At 47.1% G+C, this 24,363-nt stretch overlaps 1 pseudogene across 1 annotated transcript in view; it reads right to left on the bottom strand.

Annotated features, from left to right (window-relative positions):
• LOC146871496 (uncharacterized) overlaps window positions 1-24,363 on the bottom strand; it is a 71,998-nt pseudogene that overhangs the window by 12,692 nt on the left and 34,943 nt on the right. The gene's annotated exons all lie outside the window — the stretch shown is intronic.

Genomic DNA, 24,363 nt, shown 5'->3' with positions numbered 1-24,363 from the left:
TCGTCTTTGGTAATAATGGCTCGTGCTGGATGTTCGAGGCCGGGCCCGAAGAACTTTGGGATTGATCTCGGGTAAGGCCCGGAGGCGATCCTTTGACCTGAGCCGTAGAATGACGCACTTTAACGGCCTCCGTATCGACGGGTAGGCCTGGCTCTTCGCTAGAGCCATCCTCTTCGGCCCCAAAGGCCTCATCGTAGTCTCCTACCTCGTAGACGGCTTCTTCCCTGTGAAAAAGCACTTCATCTGCGTCTTCCGATCGGGAATCGTGTTCGGAAGCGGGGCTGGAGTTTACTTCTTTCACGCTCTCTACATCCTCGTCCTCGGTGCTGAAGATGTTGGCCGGGGCAGGCGCCGATTGCTGCGCTTCTAATCTCGCTGCCAGTCGATTCCGGAGAGTCTTCTTCGATCGGAATCGGGCACAGGCCATACATTTCGATTCGTCGTGATCCGGTGAGAGACATTTGTTGCATACCGGGTGGACGTCGATGTGTGGGTATTTGGCGTGGCATACAGGACACCGTTTGAATGGGGTCCTCGATTCCATCGTCGATGTAAGGTCAATTTTCGGACCAAACGGATCCGAAAGGCTGGAAGAAGTTTCTAAACTAAGCAAGAAAGCAGTCGATACCGAACGGGAACAGTACCGACGAAAACTAAAGGCCTTTTGGCCTTAGACTAAATTTTCCGAACTTGAGCTAAGATAAGCACATCCGAACCCAATGGCGGAAAAAAACAAACTAAGGATGGAGAGGATGCCCATGCGCACTGTGGTCCAGGGGAGGAGTCACCTATCTCGTGATACTTCGAAGACTCTTCCAGGACAACAACGTGCAACCATCCGGACCCAACACTAGGCGGCGATCTATGCACAGATATGAATTCAGCAGCCCACATGCCTCGAACCAAAAGATTTTGTTGTGAATAATTAGAATGAAATACATATCAATTCTGAGAATATTAGTAGGTCAATTGAAAATTGCTAGGCATGTAGAAGTGATAGTGGTCTTCGGAGAGTCTCGGCCACTCCTGTTCTTTCACACCACTTTGCTCTGCATTTTCTCACTCCGATAGCTACTTACGCCTTTTCTTTCCCTCACATCTTTCGGAAATCCTACATCTGCATGTCACATAATTTACTTCCTCTTCACTGCTGCCTTTTTACTTTGTCGTTCAGCATTACTTCCTTGCGTCATACCCTCCGCCTTGCTCTCATACACACAGTCTCTCCTCAATTGTAAAAACAGCAGTATTTTGAAAGCTGTATACCTCCTACACACTCCTTGACACAAAATGGCAATACAATTGTCACGTGCAACACCTGGTCTGTGAGCTATGCAGAACAGCTACCGATTGAAAGAGCATGTAGTATGATTTCAGCCACCTCCAAAGCAAATTATTGTATGTAGACCGTTATGCACACCCACCCATAACCTGAATTTACCCAGATACCTAGATACGTGCACTATACTATAGTCAGATTTCCTTGGAAAAAATTCTAGTCTTGTCAGTCCTACTGACATTCTTCACAATCCTAATGTAAAATCTTCCTCACTGAGAAATCTAAGCAAATCGTCCCTGTGTTTGGATAAATGTTCAGTGGCTGAAATTTAAGACTCTAGGCTATGCAGCCACAACAGTTATTAAGTGCCCCAAAAACTATATCGGATATGTTTTGGAACTACATTTTTCAGCTGTAAATATTAACTCAATCCTCCCCAGAACTCGTCTCTTATTGAATCCGCAGTAGTTGGCACAAATGTGCATGGCAAAACTAGTTTTCTTAGAGCAGGGGCATATTATTCACGTTCTCCATCCTTATGTGCCCTTAAATAAAATTATGTCTCCCCAGCATAGTACTTACTTGTGTAAGATGGTGTTTGTCCACCTTAAAGGAACACATCTCATATTCATTCAGTCCCTGAGCATCATCTCCAAATCTGGAAGGTTATCACCTACGTCCTGCCCCTTTGCAATACATAAGTGAATACAACTTTCTCTTAGCTGAAAGGCTGGTCATGGTCACGGACACGGAGACAGACAGACACACAGTTTTATCTGTGTGAGTACTTTCTTCCATTTGTTCCATCCGATTGGGTCTCCAAGCGAGAGCAAGAGAAATGGAAAAAAGAAATATATATATATATATTCACTGAAAAAACCATAGGTTTCAGGGGTGTTATAGTTAGCTGGACTTTTCACTTGTACAAAACCATTGAAATTCCCCCGTTATAGTTAGTTCAGCTAACTATAACTCGCGCGCCCGCAATGCACTGCTGATGACGTCACATATTACATCACTCATGACATGGTCAGTGACATCACTCATGACATCACTGATGACATCTCAAATGACATCACTGATGACATCACTGATGACATCATCCAGTGAATGTGTGTTATTCTGAAAATTAAATATGTTTTATATATGTATATCTCAAGGTCGATGGAAGAATAAATGGGTATATAAGTGTCTAAATGGATGATTTGTTTTTGAAAAATTGATTGTGTAACTGACTGATTAAGTGTATCATAGTGAATACATGGCTTAGTGAGTAATGTTTAAATATGTAAATATCTGTATCAGTCTCTCACTTTGTGTATAAGTGGCTGCATGGGTTGGTGAGTAGCTACATGGGTGTCTATATAGGTTATTAGTTGGTTTTTTGAGTTTCAGTCTGAGTGTCTGCATGGTTCGGTGGGGGTATTACGTAGTGCATAGGTGCATGAATGAGTGACTCACTGTTTGTATGTGTTGAACACAGTATGTGTGCAGGACTGTATGGGTGGATGAGTGTGTGTATGGGTGTGTTAGTGAGTGAATGACTGTCTCAATAGTGTCTTTATGAGTAACTACATATGTTTTAAACTAGTATATGTGACTATTGGTGTATATATGTGAGTATATGTGAGAGTGAGAGATTGAAAGAGTTCCTGTATGAATAAGTATGTGTTTCTATAAGTGATTGTTTAAAAGACTAAGTATGTGTAAGTTTCCGTAGAAGTAAGTGTGGTGGTGTGTGTATAACTGTATATGCAAGTAAATGTATGTTTGATTCTTTATTAGCATGAGTGACTATGTGTGTGAGTAACTCTATGGATGAGTGGCATTGTGTAACAGGATGTATAGGTGTATGAGTACCTATGATGAGTGAGTACATGTATGAGTGACTGTATTGGACTGTTGGTGAATGAGTGGATGTGTATGTGGATCTTAGAATTACTGAAGAGGTTGTTGTAACTGGTATTGGTATGTCCATTGTTTTGAAAATTTTAGTCTCTATTTTTGAATGTGTGTATCAAAGGTTATATTAGGGTGAGAGGAGGTCTGCCACTCTATCACAAGGATGATGTCATCAGTGATGTCATCAGTGATGTCATTTGAGATGTCATCAGTGATGTCATGAGTGATGTCACTGACCATGTCATGAGTGATGTAATATGTGACGTCATCAGCAGTGCATTGCGGGCGCGCGAGTTATAGTTAGCTGAACTAACTATAACGGGGGAATTTCAATGGTTTTGTACAAGTGAAAAGTCCAGCTAACTATAACACCCCTGAAACCTATGGTTTTTTCAGTGAATTTCTGAGGTTTTTTAAATGCTAATTCCTAACTATAACGTGCCTGAAACCTATGGTTTTTTCTGTTAATTTCAAAGGTTTTTTAAATGCTAATTTCTAACTATGCCTACAGAGATAGGACATGTGAAGAAAGAAGAAAAAATGCACAGAAAGAAACAAAAGAAGTGCAGAAAGAAGCAACAGAAGTCCTCAAATACGAAGATAAGTGCAGGAAGAAGGATAACGTGCAGAAAGAACAAAAAGAAGAGCAGAAAGAAGCCTTGTTGCAAAATCATCCTGTACCCTCAACTTTTTCAGACGGATACTGGTGGTAACTGAGTCTGACTAACCAGTCCTAGAGCCAGTGCTATGTTAAAAGACACTTAGAATACAGTGAAAACACCTACATACACTAGGGAACATTATGCGTTGGGGTCCCCCTGTGATTAGCCTTACCTCCTCTATAAGCCCCTAGTATATAATAGGGCATGGGGATTAAAACTACCTCTTAAAACAGGCCACAGGGCGTTTTTGCACACGTTAACTCAGGCCCCGTCCCCTCCTTTCACCATTGTGTAAACACGCCCTGTGTCCGTTTTTAGTTGGGAGATTAAGTTCATTTGAGTCCTGAGGGTCCCTAGGGTCCAACTAGCCCACTAGGTACCTCCAGTAAGTGCCACAGAGCTGCGTTGCAGAGAGGTGTAAAAAGTGGCACGGCCTGGACCACCTCTCTGCAATGCAGCTCAGTGGCGCTTACTGGAAGCACTTGGTGGGCTAGTTAGCCCCCAGGGGCCCTCAGTATTGAAGGGAAATTATATCCCCAATTTAAAACGTGCCATGGTGTGTGTTTGCACCTGTCACCTCAGGCCCCGTCCCCTCCCTTCACCACTGTGTAAACGCGCCCTGTGGCTGTTCTAAGTTGAGAGATTAAGTCCCCTTGAATCCTAAGGGTCCCTAGGGTCACACTAGACCACTAGGTACCTCCAGTAAGCGCCACAGAGCTGCATTGCAGAGAGGTGTAAAAAGGGGCTTGGCCTCAGAACACCTGTCTGCAGCGCAGCTCCCTGGCGCATACTGGAGATGCCTGTTGGGGGCGCGTTTGCAGAGTGCTGCATGGAGGGGGCATGGCCTCCGGCACGATGCCAGTCTTTTATTTATTTTATTTTTTTAAGAAGGGGGGCTGTGTGGTTCCCCTTCCTATTCTAATTTATTGGCCCTGATGACCCCATCCCCCAGGGCCTGTCTCCTAATTATATTTTTTTGACCCCAATCCCCAGGGCCGGCCACTGTTTTTTATTATTTTTAAAAAATATATATTTATAGACACACCTAGGACATGCTGGACAAACCGTACGTACCTATCACCATGACGATTTGCGTGATATTCATTAAGAGGCGACTATGCATGCAATTAATCCACGTGGAATGTATTTACACCACTAGTGAAGCTCTGACATGTCTGATGCTCTACCGTGCCTAATCCCGGTAGACACCCTTGTCGTTTATTTATACAAACATGGGTAGCTATTGACGGGCACATTTAATACACATGCACACCAAGCCATTCAAAGGGGATTCGACAAAAATTCGACCAAAACTATGCAAGAAACCCCCCTCACAGTTAATAAAACACACATCCACTGCCGGATGTGTAATACTTTTTATTTTACTCTCTGGAAAGGGGACGAACATCACTTGCGAGTCACAGCGCGCTCCTGACAGAGCCCAATGCTGTGTTACACCCACCATTGCCTGCCGAGTGCCACACACCTCTGTATTGTATTCCACTAGCTAGTGCATATGCTATGACACTCTCTAGCCCATGTGCACTGTAACACCACCCCGTGAAAATGTCATGCCACACTTGTCTTCGCACGGGTTATATTGCCCCATCTAACGTGCCTTCCTCGATGCCTATGTTATAACGCACAGTGCTATGCCATACATATTACAATTTGGGATCCATATCTTTGTCACAGTGCATATGCAACGTTACACTCCCCAGCACATATTTTATATTACAACTTTAGAGACTAGTTAGGTTACACAACACTGCCCTGTGCATATTACTCTCCAAGGCGCATATCGCATAGCACGCGCTAGTGCCTGTGCTATATCGCGCTCTCCAATGAATCTGTCATTGCGCACAATGTATTGCATATTATATTTCACGCCTGGTTCATCTTATATCACACTTTTTGGTGCATAGTTTATGCCATACACTATATCTAGTTTTCATTTTCAATCGTGCTCTCAGGACTATGTTCTACATAACACTGTGTTCATCTACCCTTTTCACGGGCATTACATTTTGCGATAGGGGGTGGAGGGTCAGGGGGTGTTTTTGCCAAGTGAGCCCGGAGTCACAGTCACTAACGTCTTCTTCTTCCTGAATAAAAGTGAGATTATGCTGCATACTTGTTCATATTTTAAGTAGTTTGCACAGACAAAATGTTTTAAAAACAATAAAGTTTCTAATACCCACCTTCTCTGAACAGTTAGCTTGCTGCCCCATCCCCCTCCTCCCTATCCTCTGTTGTGTGAATCCATGGACTAGCCTCCTCCCTCCTGCCATGCATGGTCTGATGTGCTGCCACTGCCCTCAATTTAGTATGATGTACCAGTCCACTCCTCCTGCCCTCCATTGCCCAATTCTATGCCCCATCATTGACCTCCTGCTTAAACTCTGTGCTTAGCTTGCTGCCCCTATTCTCCTTCCCCCTGCCCTCCGATGTCTTTGTGCATGCCCCTGCTCCATCCTTTTTGCCCACCTTGTCCCATGGACCTGCCACTCCTATCTACTCTGAGTGTTCTGTTGAGCTGCCACTCCCCTCCCACCTGCCTAGCATTGTCAGATGACTGTAACCTGTCCCTGCCACCTCCACCCTGCCTGTCCACATGCCATGCCTCTATCCTCTTCCTCCTGTCCTACATGGTCCATTGTACTGCCACACCCTTCTGCCCTCCCTGGTCTGTTGTGCTGCAACTGCTCCTCCTGCCTGCCCCGTGTGGTCTGTTGTGAGGCCCCTTCCCCTGAACTTTCTTGTCTGTGCACAGGTCCTGACCCTCCCTTCTATCCTCCATCGTCCTTTGTGCATGCCCCTGCACCCTCCTTCTTGCCCATCATAGCCATTGTGCTGCCACTAACCCTCCCACTTGCCATGCATGGTCTTCTGTGCTGCCATGGCCCCTCCCACCTTCCCTGTGTGGTCAGTTAGCTGCCCCTGACCCCCTCCCACCTTCCCTCCATGGTCTGTGTGTATGCCATCACAGTCTCACTGTTGCTCTTCATGTTGTGTCTTGCTTCTAGTGCCCATCCTGCCTGACCTCCATGGCCATCTTGCTGCTCCTGCCCTGCCCCCTTGCCCCCAGCCCTCTGTTTACATGTGCAGACCCCTACTCCCTCCCTCCTGGCTTGTCTGTTCCATTGTAATGCCCCTGATCCGTCCCTCCTGCCCTTTATGGTCTGTTATGCTGCAGCCTTCTCTCCTGTCTGTCCATTATGGTCAGCTAGCTACCATTGCCTCTTGCCCCTCTGTTCTCTGTTGTCCATGTGCATGGTCCTGTCCCCTCCCTCTTGCTTTCTATGGATTGTTGTGCTGCACTCCCGTCCTGCATGCCCTGTGTGGTGTATTGTGCTGCTGCAAACCCTGATGCCTGCCCTGCAGGGTCAGTTTGGTGCACCTCTCCATGTCTCTCCTGTCCTCTGTTATCCAAGTCCATGTCCCTATCCCATTTCCTTCCATGATCCAATGTACCATACTTGCGAACATTTTGAACTTGGTAAGAGGGAGATTTTGAAAAAAACTGGGGTATTGATTTTCCCCTTTGAGTTACATTGAAAAAGAGGATATTGTAGACAGGAGACAGATCAAATAAAGCCTATTTGAGCTTAAAAACATTGGACGTTTCCTGGCTGAATCGGGTCTGTTGGCATGTATGGTTGTACTACCATTGCCTCTTCCTTCTGCCCACAATGGTCTATTACATTGCCACAGCCTTGAAGGAGGGTAGATTTTGTATCACAGGGGGCCCCTGGCCCCTTCTGTCCACACCTGAAGTATGAGACCCTTGTCCTTGCCCTGCCAGCCGCATTTGTAGGCCGTATTAAATTGACCAGCGGGTCCTGTGTTGCTATATAATTATCCTGAGACATCCTTACCACTCAGCCAGCATAAAACCCCTGTGTAGGCCCTTCTGTTCAATATGTAGGCCTCTTTGTTAAATTGACCATAGCTCTGCAATTTTAGTGTATAGCAGTCTGAAGGCAGGTCTGCGAGGCCTTCTGCTCCAAACTAGTAGCCCCCACCCTACCCGAGTGCTCCGTGCTCGGTATCAAAGTTCAACATCCCCCTGAAGCTGTCGACATACAGTAGGCTGCATCCTGGACTGGTACTTGCTTCCTGGGCAGGTTTCCCGCTTTTAAGGAAGTGGCAACCGCAGAGCGTCAAGTTAGGAGAACTGAGGAGATTTTATATATGAATATATTGAATTCCTGTACAATACCCATTATTTTCTGCTTGCTCTATGGAACTTACGATAAGCGATTGGCCTGAGAGACTGACCTTTTCACCCAGTCCATTGTCAGCATTAAGTGGGTAAATGACGAAATGTCTGGTAAAATCTGCAGACGAAGCTTTTGGGTAGCATACGTAGGTAGATGTAGCGTGCAAAGGAGCCCACAAAATGATATAAAAAGGGAGCACCCACAGATATCGACGGACAACCTCGCCGTCTGTATGTAGGTTAACAGGCTGTGCAGGTTTTCCCCAAGAACTGGGAGCTCTTGTCTTCCTTTGCTTAAAATGTCTTGCTCTGCTTTGCTTGAAGTATCTTATTCTATTTTACCTATATGAAATGTCATGTTATGTTTAACCATTGTTCTCTTTACTTTTGCATTTAAAAGATGTTGTATTGTAATTGCAGGAATGCTTGCTCTAAGAGTAAATGTGAGTGTCCCTAGGTAACATTTTCCTTGGTGTAACTTGTTTCTCATGATGCATTTATAGATGTGTTTTCTCTCTCTCTCTGTCAGTCCATTAATTGAGATAGAGAATATCATGACAGCTGTATGATTATCTGGATTCTGTATTTTGTACTTTATGTCTCTATTCTGCGGTTTCTTTGAAGTTGCATCTTCTCATTAAACTGCCATTGTATTCTGCCTCCAATTCCATGTCTCATATGTCTGTTTTCTTCATTTTTGGAGCAAGCGTTCCCAGGCACCCCGGCTCAAATTAAGGTGCCCCTTTTGTCCCTGACTCACTCTCCTGCTCAGTTCTGTGGTGGCTCCCGGGGCTCTGGGGACCGCCCCTAGCTTCCTTGACCCATAATAGATCTTCCCTCCAACAGCCTCTCTTGCAAGTCCTGTATTGTTGGTTTGTTGCCCCTGCCCCCCTTTCCACTGCCCTCCATAGTCTGTTGTGCTTCCACGGCCCTTCCTGCCTGCTCAGTGTGGTTAAATTGTTGCCTTTGCACCCTCCTACCTGCCTTCAATTTTCAGAGTCCGTGCCCCTGGCCTCTGCCTCTCAACAGTATCCTAATGAACAACTAGATTGCTAACATTCTATATTTATTACAAAAGTGTGGAACGCCTGACATCATCTTGATGTAATCAAAACTGTAATACCTAGAGCATTCCTTTAGAAATTACATATATGAGAGGGTCTTATTGGCATCAAAATTATGGTTAGTGCTCTAAAAGACTAAAATAAGGACATATTTTCTGAGTTTTCAAATAGCGACAAAGCACTTTTAAATTATTTGTTATCTTTATGTTTTTTTATCTAGTTGACAACTTGATTAAATGTTGCACTTAGGGGAGAGGATGTGGTGTTACTTCCAGAACTGCAGACTTTGCAACTGGGGAACCAGGTTGAAGTTTCTGCTTCAGCTCGACATTCTGTGATTCTGGTCAAATCACTTAGTCTCCCCATGTCTACAACCAAAATGAATTTGTTCTTGTGTGATGTAACCAATGCTCATGTAAAGCACTCCAATACCTGACAAGTCTGCACTATATAACACTGCAAAAACACAAAATAATAAGTGTTTTGCACACTTCTGTCATTGGGCTATATTTGGGCTATATCTGGGTGATTTTGGGCTACATTTGGGCTCTTTTGTCTCCGGTGGCCATCTTGGGAGATTTATTTGTTATGAAGTTTCCTAATTTCCTCATGTACTGCAGTCTCCTCAGTCGGAAATGCTTTCAGTTTTTTACTTTGATTCCATCATGAAGGTATTCAGATATGTCACACATTTGCCATGAATTCTGAATGTTAGCACTCTAGTTGCTCATTAGATCACTGTAGTAAAACTACTGTTCACCATGGAAGTCTGCTCCTGGTATTAAAAGTGCATGTTTCAGTCTGCATGTCAGAATTTTTTAATGAAATAGAAGAGGATTTGAGAAGTCACTCAAAATGTGCCCTCATTTTCTTTCTTCAGCATTAATCATAATTTCTATGGCAAAATGAACCCCCTCATTGTGTTCCTTTTTAAATTAAATGTTTTAAGTGTTACCAGTTTATTCCAATCAAGATGGCTTCAGGTGTGCCATACTTTTGTCATAATGAAGACAGTAAGTGCTCTAGTTGTTTTTAAGAACATTCTTGGACATTCTGTCATTGGGCTATACTTGGGCTACATCTGGGTGATATTTGGGCTACATTTGGGCTCTTTTGTCTCTGGTGGCCATCTTGGGAGACTTATTTGTTATGAAGTTTCCTAATTTCCTCATTTACTGCAGTCTCCTCAGTAGGAAATACTTTCAGTTTTTTACTTTGATTCCATCAAGAAGGCATTCAAATGTGTCACACATTTGCCATAAAATCAGAATGTTAGCACTCTTTTTGCTCATTAGATCACTGTAGTAAAGCTACTGCTCACCAGGGAAAACTGCTGCTGGTATTGAAAGTGCATGTTTCAGTCTGCATGCCAGGATTTGAGAAGTCACTCAAAATGTGCCCTAATTTTTCTTTCTGCAGCACTAATCATTCTTTTTATGGAAAAATGAACCCCCTCATTTTGTTCCTTTTTAAATTAAATGTTTTAAGAGTTACCACTTTAATCCAAGCAAGATGGCTTCAGGTGTGCCATACATTTATCATAAGTAGGAAGGTTAGCGCTCTAGTAGTTCTTTGGAACACTCTGGCAAGCTGCAGTAGAACACAAAGGAATCAACTGACAGTCTCTGCCCTTGTTGGATGTACATGTTTTACTGAGAATGTCAGACTTCATTCTCACATGACTGAGAAAGATAATGTGAATTTACAGAAAATAAGCTCTCAGTTTAGCTTATAGATCACCTTCCAAACCTCTGTGGTAAAAGCATGAGAAAATATCTTTCTCTCAATCATGATATCCCATCAGAAGTCTTTTTCACATGGTGAAATCACCTTAGAACATACCACAATTCCTAAAATGAGTATGGTACCATCAACAAATGATTTATAATGTAACTAATGTCTTAAAATCTTCTATTAACTGCAATGCTTTTTAATGAGGTGCTATCATGTATATTGGTCCCAAGATGGCTGCCAACACTTCTTGGATGAAGTGCTGACAGCCAATCAGATCTCAGGATGAGATGTGTGGTTAGGCTCCGCCCACATATATATATTGATTTAAATGCTATTTTCTCAGGAACTACTGAACAGATTTACACCAGACCTACAAAAGGCACTTCCTTGACCAGAGGACTACCTCTCTGCCAAATTTCAAGTAACTCTGTTCAGCCGTTCGGGCTGTAGCTGTGTCTAAAGGTCCTATGGAAAAATGCATGGGAAAAACGCGTTTTGGGACCCCCCTTTTTTCTCAGCCCCCGCTTGACGAATCCCCCCGAGACTTTCAGGGTAGGAGCGGAGCGTAGCGCCCCACCTATTTTGAAAATTTCGCGAGGATTCATCGACCGGCGCCAAAGTTATTCCAAATAGAATGTTGCGGATTTCCTATGGAAACAGGGTCCTAACTATAACTATCTACTGGCGACCGCCAGTAGATAATATATATATATATATATATATATATATATATATATATATATATATATATATATATATATATATATATATATATATATATATATATATATATATATATATATATATATATATATATATATATATATATATATATATAGGTTTAGCATTTCTGGAAACGGACCACTAGACACAGCTAGTGCCTTGGCCCCAGCTCCTACTAACTTGGATTAGTCTTCTGACCAGTCTAAAGCCCTTTCAGACCCAGCATTGCGCCTCAAGATCCCGTCCCAATATCCAATATTGCGCTTCTTCTCTCGCTCGTCCTCAATCCTGGAGCACTCTCTCCTCTGCCAACTTCTCTGTTGCTCTCGCTTTTTACTGCCTTTCTTTTTCCACTCTCCTTCGCCTTCTGTTGCACTTGCTTTGACCCTTTTGACGGTTATGCTTTCGCTGTCTGTTTTTCTTTAACAGTTGCTCTCACCCTATTGTCTGTTTTTCTCTCGCTTTTGCGAGTGCCTGTTTTCAGTGCCCATACTTCAGTGCCCTTTTGTTCTTGTGCCTTTTCTAACTCTTGTGCAATGTTTTGCTTGTTCCTTCTTGTTCCCTCCTGTTGGAAATCCTCCACTCCCACACCGGTAAGGGTTGGTGGTAACGGAGTATTTCCAGGGACACACAGTGGTAGCTTGGCTCGAGTGGTCAGGGGTCAGGCACCGTGCTAAGCATACGATATACCCATACAATAACCATGCGTGCATCCGTTCCAAAAACGACTCTACACCGTAAAAATTATGAAAATATCTCTATCTTCTTTTTCTCTTAGTTGCTGATTAGATAAATAATAACACAATCACAATATACAAACTTTTTAAATAGTGCAGGTCAAATAAATACTGGCTTAATGATTCAATAAATAGGGGTGATCATAAATATTAAAGGCATAAATATAAGTGCAATTCATACAGGCAATTAAATATTCTGAGGCAATAAATACTGTAAACCAATAAATATTGTGCATCAATAAATACTGTGGACCAATAAATACAGTGAAGCAATAAATAGGTTAAATACAATAAATACAGTGCCCCTAATAAATAATTAAAAGCTGACAGTGACACTCATAGAATCAGATCACATTTGAGATTACTATGGGCTAATTTGGCCCAGGCACAGCTTGTGGGGATGTGGAAGGCTTGAGGGTGTCTACTCCCTGGCTTGGACAAGGCTGAGGCCTAAAATGAGGTAGATCAAGGGGGAAATACCAGAGACCTGGCTCTCTCACTCTACACAACCCCTCTAGATTAGTCCCAGCTCACCCCTGGCACAGTCCAGCTGGTTCCAGCACCTCTCTAACCCCTAGAGTAGTCTCTTAGGATTCCACAGGGCCTTTGGCGCCCTCTATTCCACTTACTGCCCTTTTTCTGAAGTTCCGACGCCGCTGGAGTCGTGTCGACGCCGTGAGGCGGATCCGGTTCGACGTCGGCGGCCTCGGCTCGATCTCGACCTCCGATTCGATGGCGTCGGGCACTCTTGACTCGATGTCGACTTCGGGCGGCTCCGGTCCGATGGCGACCTCAGCTTCGATGACGTCGGCCGGCCTTGGCTCGATGTCGACTTCCGGCGACTCCGGCGTGCGATCCTCACTCCCGACCTCCGGTGCTCCTCTCCTTAGGTTTCCGGCGACTCCGGAGTGCGACCTCCACTCCCGACCTCCGGCACGATTCTCTCAGGTTCCGGCGACTCCGGAGTGCGATCTCCACTCCCGACCTCCGGCACACTTCACCTCGGTCTCCGGCGACTCCGGAGGGCGGACTTCACTCCCCCGTCGACACCGCTCACTCGACCTTGGGTGACTTCCTCCTCGACCTCTGGTACTCCTCACGTCCTCCGTCGGCGCCCTCTCACGATCTCTGGCGGCTCTGGGTACGACGTCTGCTTTTCCAGTCAGCGCCGCTTCTCCACCTCAGGCTCCAGGTCTCCAGGCTACTCGACGTCCGGCTCCAGGGAAACCAGTATCCAGGTCAGGTACTTGCTTTCTTGACTTCTAAGGCCTGTTCCTGCTGTCCAGGTCCTTAACATGGTTCTTCTTGCTTCTTCCCACACAGGGCTCCAGGCTGGGCTCAGTCAGTAGGGACTAGTATCAAGGGTGGGTTTATGGACCCCACTCCAGGCACAAGTTTCCACCCCTGCTGCCTCACTCCTTCCTCCTTCAGGTTTCTGCTCCTCTCTCTTCACCAGTCAGGTGCCAACTGCCAGCTCCAACTGCCAACTCTCCGTCTTAGCTTCCCAACATTCTAAACCGCCTCCAACGGTCACAGGGTTCTGGAATGTTCTGGAAGATGCTGGTAGGTTCCAGTGGATGCTGGTGATGTCACAGGTGGCCACCATTTTGTGCTCCAGGCCCTCAGACAGAAGTTTCAGGGGTAGCTAAAATGGCTCCCTGAATCTGCAGCAACACGAAAAAGTCTGGTGGTTCCCAAAAAGGAAAAATTCAAATAGGGTTTGAGGCAAAAGTGGGACAAAATAAATAATGATGAGGAGGGACCACCCAAAGGGCTGACAGGTCTAACACCTCCTCTTCCTCCTTGATCTCGCCTTCACTCTAGGGACTGTCCTCCCCCCTCCCGCGCTTTCCGAGCATCCCTTACCTATTTTCTTCAATCTTCATCTTGTGCCTTCTCCTGCCTGCTGCTTCTCACTTCCGCTCCTCCCCCTCCCAGGTCCTACTTAATGACGGTTGCAGCACACCCACACAGCAAGCGTGCTGAAGAGACACCAAAGGCTAGCCCACCTACGACCAGGGCCACAACCCAGATTCGCCCGATGTAGGAAAGGACCTTTTTGCATGGTTACCCACCACTTTTTGCCTGATATTTGATGCACATTGATTGAATGTGCACTATGTTATGTTATTTGGATTTATAACGCGCTCAGCTACTCATGAGTGTCCCGGCGCAATGTCTTTTAGGGCAGCAGGAAACCAGCAGACAAAAAGATATGTTTTAAGATTTTTCTTGAATGCGGACAGGTCTTCAATATTGCGTAAAGCCAGAGAGATTGCATTCCACGCTACCGCAGCCCTCCGAGTCAGAGACCTGCCTCCCAACCTCTGGAACTGAAATCGGGGAACCAGTGCGAGTCGGTGGGATGCCGATCGCAACAGTCTTGAGGGCACGTAGAAGGTAAAACGCTTTTGCAGATAGGATGGACCAATGCCATGTAGGGCACGGTGGGCTAGAACCAACGATTTCAACTTTACCCATTCCACTACGGAAAGCCAGTGGAGGGAGCGCAGGTGGTGCAGCACGCGGTGTCTGGTGGAAATGCCCAACAGAAGTCTAGCTGCAGAGTTCTAGACTACCTGAAGCTTTTTTAATCAGGTAGCCAGGGATGCCAATGTAAAGTGCATTGGCATAATCCAGCCGAGACAGGATAAGGGCACATGTGACCGTTTTCCCTTCAGAGGAGGGCAGGGGAAAATCAGGTGGCCACAGATCTTCCCGGAACCTGGGAGAGAATTTTCCAAACAGGAGTAGCTCTGACTTCTCCTCGTTGCATTTTAGTTGAGCAGCCGCAAGCCACCTGAAAATGAAGGAGAGACAGTGCTGAACTGAGGCGACAGAACTGTCATCACTGTCCCAGGTAAAAAGCAGCTGTGTGTCATAGGCATAGGCCATCACGTTAGCTCCCAAACTCTCAGCCAGATAGACCAGGGGGGTCACAGAAATGTTAAAAAGAAGGGGACTGAGGGAGGACCCCTGAGAAACTCCCATAGGCACCTCCTGACAGAGAGAGGAAGATGGAGGCAACCAGATCTGCTGGGCCCGACCCTCGAGAGAGGACCTGAGTCAATTCCAGGCCGACCCCGACACACCTATCCTGGCCAGATGTGAGAAGAGTGCGCCAATCAGTTTCCCAGTGCCTGTGTTCTTTCCCAAAACTGTACCTTTGTTTCACAATTAGCACACCTCTGGCCCACATGCAAGTCCCTTGTAAAAGGTATGAGTGGTACCAAGGGCCTTGTGACCAGAGGGTCTCCAAAGGCTGCAGCCTGCATTGTGCCACCCTCAGCGACTCCTCACCAAACACATACACACCGCCATTGCAGACTGTCTGTTCCGGTGCCGACAAAACCTAAGAGGCGACATGGCACACATCCCTGTGTGCCATGCCCACAACCACTGCCTGTGGCATAGGTAAGTCACCCCTCAAGCAGGCCTCACAGCCCTAAGGTAGGTGCACTATACTACCGGTGAGGGCATGGCTGCATGTGCAATTTGCCCCCACAGTGTCTAAGCCAATTCATATACATTGTAAGCGCATTGAAACCATACAGAGTACATGGGCTGGGAGTTTGTCATAAACTCCACAGCTCCATGATGGCTTTACAGAATACTTAAAGGTTTGGTCACAAACCTCTCAGCACAAACCCTCACTGATGCCAGTGTTGGATTTACTGTAAAATGCACTTAGAGGGCATCTTAGAGATGACCCCCTTCAAACCGACCAAATCCCTTGTGTCCAGCCGACTGTTCTGCACCAGCATGCCACACACAGACATGTTTCTGAACCCCCTGAGGTGGGAGCCCTTGTGCTCTCATGGGTCAGAGAAAAAGAGTGCTTGGGGTGGAGGTGCTTCACACCTACCCCCCAAGCAGGAACAGCTTTCAGGGCGGTGAGCTTCAATGGCTCTCTGCCGTTTGATTTGCTAGCCAGAGCCTCTCCAACTAGTGGAGATGCCCGCCCCCCCCTGACCAAGCCCCACTAGTTGGCAGCAAGGCCGGCGGGAAAGTTAGCAGTCAAGAGAGGTGTGTCCCCTCTCTGCCACGACCACCCCTAAGGTGCCATGGACAGACGTGAACCCCTCCCTCCTTAGGAAATCCTCCATTTTGAATGGAAGGATTCAACCCAATCAGGTTAGGGGATGACCCCTCCCCAAAGAGAGGGGACCAACAAAGGTTGTAGTCACCCTAAAAGGTAAGTCCCCCATGGGCTACCAGCTGCAAGTACCTGTAGTACCCCTACATTTAGTATTTAGGGGCACCCCTGAGCCTTGATACACATTTCTGCAACCTACGAAGAAGACGCAGTGCAGCAAAGCTTGAAGACAGCGACTGACCAGGCCCTGGCCCTAGCCCTACTGGCCTGTCTCCAGCTAAACGAGTCTGCTTTGAAGACGACGCCTGTCCTGTGGCCAGTGACTTCCAAGAACCCCAGGAAGACGGCCACTCATCAACAAAGACCAGATCTCCAGAGGACAGCGGTCCTGTCCAGAAAACTCCAACTTCTTGGACTCCGAATCCAGGCGGATCCGCGACCCTTGGCCACACTGCACCAGACACCAACAGCCAGAGTCTCAAGTGACTAACCTGTCAAGTGAAGTTTCCAGAGCGATCCAGATTTTGACTCCATCGGTGGCGGATCCCTCCTGGACCCCACAAAGTCACCTGCAGGTTCTACACGAAGGGTCCCCCCCCGACTGCGACCAGTTCTGGTGAAGAAAATCCAACACCAAAGAGCACCCCCTGCATCCTCCACCCCAACTTTAAGGAGCCCAGCCGACAGTGCCCAGCCCTCCTACATCTCTACCTGCCTGCCTTGCAGGTAGTCACCTTTATCCAGGCCCCTGGTCCGAGCCTGCAGACTTTGCACTACCAAGATTCCCCATTGAAACGCATTAGGCGCCTGGAGGCGATTTGCACCCTGCTGCCACTGTGCCGCTGGTGGTATAAGGTTGGTGCTGCCTTGTGGCCTCCCAGTGCTTGCTTTAACCTCCGGAGCCTGTGCCCCGAAACTGCAGGTACTAACCTGCAAACAGCACCTCGTGTGTGCCACCAGTCGGCATTGATTAACTTTGGGCCCAGTGACCTGGTGATGCAGTACCGACCTCACACTGACCCTTGCCCAGTGTTGGTCTAAATCCTTGAAGACTGGAAGAATATGTTGTGTACTTACCTGCAAATGCATAACTGTTTTCTCTACATCGGATTGCATTTCTCCCATTGTATTTAACTGACTGTACTTTACAACTGCTAAGTTGCTACTGTGTGACTGACAACACAAATGTATTTCCCATACTGTAAAGTATTCCTATTGCCTTTGAAAAACAAGTCATACTGCATTTTTTAAAGTATTACTACTCTTAAACCTATGACTTAACTGCAGCTGAGTTCCTCTTAGCTCAAAAATAAAACAAAGTAATAACTTTTTATACAAAACAATTAAGATTGGATTCAGTCTGAGTGTGGTAATCATTTCTTGCCTGAGTGTGAACAACTAATGCTTAACACAGCCCTCTGACAGGCCTAACTGCCCGACCAAACTACCTCAAATATAGTTTTTAGTGTGATCTACTTAAGCCTCTCGGGATCCACTGGACTCTGTGCACACTATACCTTACTTTAGTATATTATATACAGAGCCAGCTTATTACACCCTAATGCTTTCACTACACATCCTATGACCTGCAAGCATTCAAACAGCAGAAGCCGCCATGACAGATTCTTGCGCACCACACCTCTCCACAGTAGGACCATTCTTGTGCGCTCACTGCCACTTCTGCTGCAGCTAGTAACAAGGAATTGTTTGGACGTGTTGTTTAGCTAAGTGTCTTTTAGATAAACCCTTTTAGACACATAAAGAGGGTTTGGTGTGTTTATTTCACTTTTTACTTAAAACATTAGTTTATGTAGCATACATAAAAGACATTAGATTCATGTCACAGGAAAAAGACATATTATAATTTAACACAACATCAAATCATGAATACAATATAATTGACATTTTAACAAATACATAACAAAGAGTCATTGACAATATAAATGACTAGTCCTTGAATTAGAAAAGAGACCGTAGCGGTGCAGGCTTCTTTCTAATTTACGTCACTGCAACCTGCTAGACACAGCTAGCTAGCTAGCAGTTTCCGTGCTATGTTGTGCTGCGGAATCCTGACTGAGTGATGCCGTTCTAGATGGATGGAGATTTGCATGTTTATCGCTTTCTCCATAACTTTGCAAGGGAAGGGTAAGAGCGAGATGGGTCTGTAGTTACTGAGTACTTCCTGGACCGCAGAGGGTTTTTTTCAGGAGAGATTTGACCTCCGGTGTGTTTCCAGTTGCCTGGGATGTTTGCACAGTGGATAGAGGTGTTGTAGATAAGGTGTGGCCAGGGGGTTGGTGGGGGCTCCCAAGTAGATAGTTTCATAATTTAGGCAGTGACTTCTGCAGTGAAGGTCTCCAGTGTGTTAGTTAATGCTTGTTCTTGGACAGTAGTCTGATGGGGGTCTTCTGAAGTTGGTTGGGGAATCGAAGTTAATGTATCTCTTGAATAATCTGTTGTGAAAAAATTGAGTGGTTGTTGGAGGTCCTGTGATTTTGATGGTGCTGGTGGTGGCTGCTGAGGGGGGGGGGGGGGGGGGGGTTGGACAATTGTCTAAGTTTACGTTGTTGGAGCTGGTTTCCAGTCTCAGTGCAAGGGCCGCTTTCCTGGCTTCTCTAATCTGGGTGTGATACCTTCCAAGTGCGGATTTGGAGGTGCTCCTTGGGTTGGCATCTCGTCTGATTCTCCATCTTCTTTCCAGCTATTTGTAGTAACATTTGGAGTTTCCGGTCTTCTGAATACCAGAAAACGTGAGCTTTGGTTCTTGTTTGTCGGAGTTCCTACAGGGGGGCTCCCACAACCCTGTGGCCTGCTTGCCAGCAGCCACCAACCGGAGCCCCCCTATCGTCCATAGGATAACATAGGGCCTCAACACTCTGCACCGGGCCGCCCTAGGGCCACTGGGGGTGAAACAACAGTGCATCACTGATCCTGGGAGACCCGAGTCTAACCCCAGAACCCTAACTCAAAAGACCGATTACTTACCTTGGAACCGATAACTCATTTTCCCCTCATAGGATAACATTGACACTTTTTCTCCCAAAAAGTTAAGTGTCAACTTTTGAAATACAATAATATTCCTTAAAAATCATACCTTTAACCAACACGCATTAACTCACCTGTTTTCAGGAAATGTCCCAGGGCTGAATCTAGGATCCAGTCCTGTGGTTAGGAAAGTAATCTGAAAAGTAATTAACTGCATTTTTCTTTAAAAGCCCATTCAATTGAATGTACTATACCTGCAATATGTTGCAATCTGCTTTCTTAAATCTGTAATCAAAACCAGTACCAGTTATACTGCAATTCTGAACTGTGTTCAAACAAGACAATTACTACTGCAAAGTATTTATATGCTTACCTGTACCAGGCTTGCTTGGTTCTAGAAATAAAAACAGTATATTTTTTTTATACTAAACAATTGGCCTAGAGTTCAGTTCTGGAGTGTGAGAGACCATTTGCTGACTGAGTGTGTACATCAAATGGTTTACACCGTCCTCTGATACGGTCTTACTGCTCGACCAAGCTACCACTTGAGAGTAAGGTTCTATCTAACTTTAACCTCTGCCAAACCTCTGGAGACTCTTGGACTCTTTGGTGCAGTATATGTAGAGCCAGTTTCTTACACTGTGTGCCCATGTCCCGCTCGCTGCTGCTGCCGCGAGTTAGAGGCAGTCCTCCACCCGCAGGCTTCCACCTGTGCCTCATCCCTGGTGGCCCAGTGGGGAGCCGTAAGTATCTGTGTGCCCCCTTTGCCTATCTGCCTCTGATTTTATTTTCTGTATTACGGTTTTCTGGTGTAATTCTTCTGTTGTAGCATTGTATCGTGCCTCGCATTTCACACCAGTTTCTGCTATCCCTTTCCCGCCGCTGTGTCCCCTGCGGTCCCACCCCTCGCGTGCCCATTCGCCCCGCTGCCGCCTCCCAGCTGCTCCTCTCTTCCACCTCCCCTTGTTATGGCGGCCACACCGCTGGTGCGCCGAAGGCACGCCTACGGCAAGCCCGTCCGCACCTGGACCATGCCTAGCACCAGACCCCCTGGCCCTCGCAAACACCAAGACACCCGACTCCGCTACAACGCCAGCACCCTCCACGCACTCAACACCAGCCGATCACACACCTGCTTCCGGGCCACCCCGAAGCGCACCCATGGACCCTTCTCCTGCCATAACTGCAACTACAACAGCCTCCAAACCACCACCACGTCCACCGGTGTAGGACTCAACAGCCTCCGATGCATTCTACTCAACACCCGCTCTGCCAGCAAGCACGCCATCGAACTCCGTGACCTACTCGACTCCTCCTCCCCAGACGTCGCCTTCCTGACGGAGACCTGGATGAACCCCTCCGACACCCGACATCGCCATAGCCATCCCCGACGGCAACAAGATCACCCACAAGTACCGCGGAACAGGAGGAGGAATCGCCATCGTCCACAGAAACACCCTCAGAATCTCAGCTTATCGCCGAACACCTGCACTTCCAGATCCACACCGACCCCAACACCACCCTCAGAGGAACACTCGTCTACAGACCACCCGGCCGCAGTTCTGCGACTCTATCGCGGACTTAGTCGGCACGCACGCCTTTGCATCCACGGACTACATCCTCCTCAGAGACCTTAACTTCCACCTCGAGAACACCAACTCCACCACCCTGCTCGACAACCTCAGACTCAAACGGCTCGCCACGACTACCACCCACTCCGCCGGACACACGCTCGACCCCATCTTCGCCTCCAGCAACCACGTCACCTTCAGTCACACCACCGAACTCCACTGGACCGACCACTGCTGCGTCCACTTCACCTTCGAGAAGCCTACCACGCACCACTGCACGCAACGGGCCCCCCGCCGCAGCTGGAGCAAAGTCACCAAAGACCAACTAACCACCACCCTCGCCGGAAACCCACCAATGGACACTACCGACACAGACTCCGCCGCCGTCAACCTCAGGCAATGGATCGACAACTGCGCTAACACTCTCGCCCAGATCAAGAACCCTCGAACAAACGCACCGACAGAAAAGCCATCTGGTTCACCGCCGACCTCCAGGCATCCAAGCAGGCCTGCCGTAGGCTCGAGAAGAAGTGGCACCACGAACTGACACCGGACAGCAACACAGCCTACAAGAGCCCCATCTGCAGACACCACCAACTCATCCGAACCACCAAAAGGACCTCCTTCAAAGAGCACATTGACAACAACGCACACAACAGCAAAGAGCTCTTCTACTTCGTGATGGAACTCTCCAACCCCAACCCCAGCTCCAACTCCAACGACATCCAGCTATCACAAGAACTCTGCAACTCCCTAGCCACCTTCTTCCACCGCAAGATCGCAGACATCCATGACAGCTTCAGCAACGAGGCCCCCGACAGACACAGACAACTCAGACTCTCCACCCCTCAGCCGCATCGACCCCCTGCTCTCCAGGACCCACGTCAACGACTAAGACACCATCAAAATCATGAACACCATCCACTTGGCTCACCATCTGACCCCTGCCCGCACCACATCTTCAACCAAGCAAGCTCCAACAGACCCAGGACCTGCTGGCCTTCAGGAGACTCCTAAAGACCTGGCTGTACGAGCAGTAGCAGCACCCCCTGACCCCCCCCCCCCCCAGCGCCTGGAGACCCTCACGGGTAAGTAGTGCACTCTACAAATTAACTGATTGATTGAAAGGCGCTTGTCACTAACTCCAGATCTAGTCTCACCCCTTATTAGCCATAATGCCTCAAGCTCACCGCCAGCCCTGGCTCCGGACTCTCCAACATTTCACCCAAGGACACGCGCAATGAACTGCTAGACACACAGTGCTGAGTTGCATACGGAGGGTGCTCATGCTAGAAAAGGGAAACCCAAATCAGCTGCAACTGTGGGGTCCAAACGCAAAAATAGTCCTGTAGAACATGTGGTGATTGGTGACTCTGGGGAGGCGGGGACAACGCAAGTAGGACGGAGCAGCCGGTTTGGGTGACCAACTTGGTGGTGGACTTACAGGTCCAAGTAAGGGCCATTATGAAGGATGAACTCAATAAATTGATGGAGCGGGTAGATAAGCTTTCATCTTTGGTTGAGCTATAGGCTGGTAAGACAGAGGCACTCACAAGTGGGAGTGAGTCTGTAAATTATTCGAATCTACAGCCAGCCCCTTCCTTTACTAGGTTGGAACCCATAGTGACAAACAACATTATTACTACCACAACTGCCAACTGTACAATTCAGGAGGGTGTAGGTAAACGCATTAGTAACCCAGATAGGACAGTAACAGACAATAGTACCATAGTACCCATTGCCAGGGGCATATTCAAGGGGCAGAGATAGGAAGCATTTGCAGGTCACCTACAGCAAGGCCACAAGCATGTGACTATCCTCAACAGAGGTCTAGCCACAGGGGTGGTGTGAAGTCTGTCCCACGAGAGGAAAGCAATGAAACAAGGCTAGCCTTGCCATGCATTAATCTTCACCCGGCCTCAACACCCTATGTAATGATTTTAATTGGAATTCCAGAGTTGAACAATGGGCGTAGGGAATCTCATTCTGAATTAAAAAATAAATGTATATTTTGGCTTGCTAATCACTAGCAATTTTCCTACAGAGATGTAGACGAAATTCTTACGACACGTAGAGTGGGGTGGGTGGGCTGGAGGCCGAAAGATGTCCCTGAGAATTGTGTTGTGAAAAACTTTAGAAACCCAAGGTCGTGGAAGCCCTTCTAGATCGCAATCACCGAAGGGAGGATGGGGGTATTGGGTCCTTCCCCCATGGGCTATTTTTCCCCCCCAGGGTTTAAATCACATAGCAGAAGGAGAGCTGGTTATTAGAGAGGGAGGGGGGGGGAATCAGAATGAGCAATACACAACTCTAGGACAGGACCAACCAAACCCATCGCTCTACATCTCAAATAGATTTAGCCCTCTCGAGTCAGTAGATTGACTTCTGAGCACTGGACCCTCATATGAGAGATTTGATTGCCAAAAGGAGTTATTGGGGGGCCCAATCCAACAGGGGGTGCCCGCAGAGTGGAGAGGGACTTTGATTCAGAAGGGGGTACAGATGATGGCACATGTGGGTGGAGAGAGGAGCTGTAAGTGGAGAACAGAAGAAGGCCCCTATAAGTTCACCTTCGCCTGTCCTACCACTAGAGAGCACTCAGGCAACCAATTACCAACAGTTGGTAGCTGTAATACCCTATCCAACCCAGCTGGCCATCATGACATCAGCAATGACTTGAGGTCGGAGGGGCTGGAGGTGACCAATCAACTTCATCAGGCCCATATAGTGAAATATGCCACTCAGTCCCTTAATCCAGTTAAACATACCGGCCCTCCCAGGTTGCAGTTTCTTTCCTGGAACATAGCTGAACTTTTCCTCCAAATTAGATAATCCGGAGTAGGGGCTATTTATAGAACAATACAAGATCTGCATGTTACAGGAACCATGGGTTAGGGCGGACACAGATAGATTGGGCTATGCGTCATGCGTTCTAAACGGGCATGGACTCCACTGGTGTTAAAATGAATACCCTCACTCTGAACCTCTCATTAAGAGTGTGTAATGGTCGTACAATTTCTGATACCCTGGGGAATTACACCTTTGCTCATATTGGGGGGGGGGGGGGGGGGAAGGGGGGACGGCCTTCAGGGGGTCTGTGTACCTGGGTTGGTGGGCACCTGGGTTGTGATGTGAAACAGATAGAGACTTCATCACATGACATCCTCTGTATCTTCCTGACCTTTCCTACAAAGGTCAGAATTGCCCTGATAAATGTCTATTCACAGCTGGTTCGGTATGACCAAGAGTCAACAACTCTTGACCAACTGACCACCCTTCTCCGAACAATCCTCGATATTTTTGGGGTAATTATTGGCAGGGATTTCAACTATCAGTTCGAACAACTGAATGGCCTGGCCACAGGCAACCCCAGTGACGAGGACCTACT

Source organism: Triturus cristatus, chromosome 1_1, assembly GCF_964204655.1.
Source record: "Triturus cristatus chromosome 1_1, aTriCri1.1, whole genome shotgun sequence".
Taxonomy (NCBI): Eukaryota; Metazoa; Chordata; class Amphibia; order Caudata; family Salamandridae; genus Triturus; species Triturus cristatus.
The sequence above is the reverse complement of the archived record's forward strand: the minus strand, read 5'-3'. Positions and strand labels throughout refer to the sequence as shown.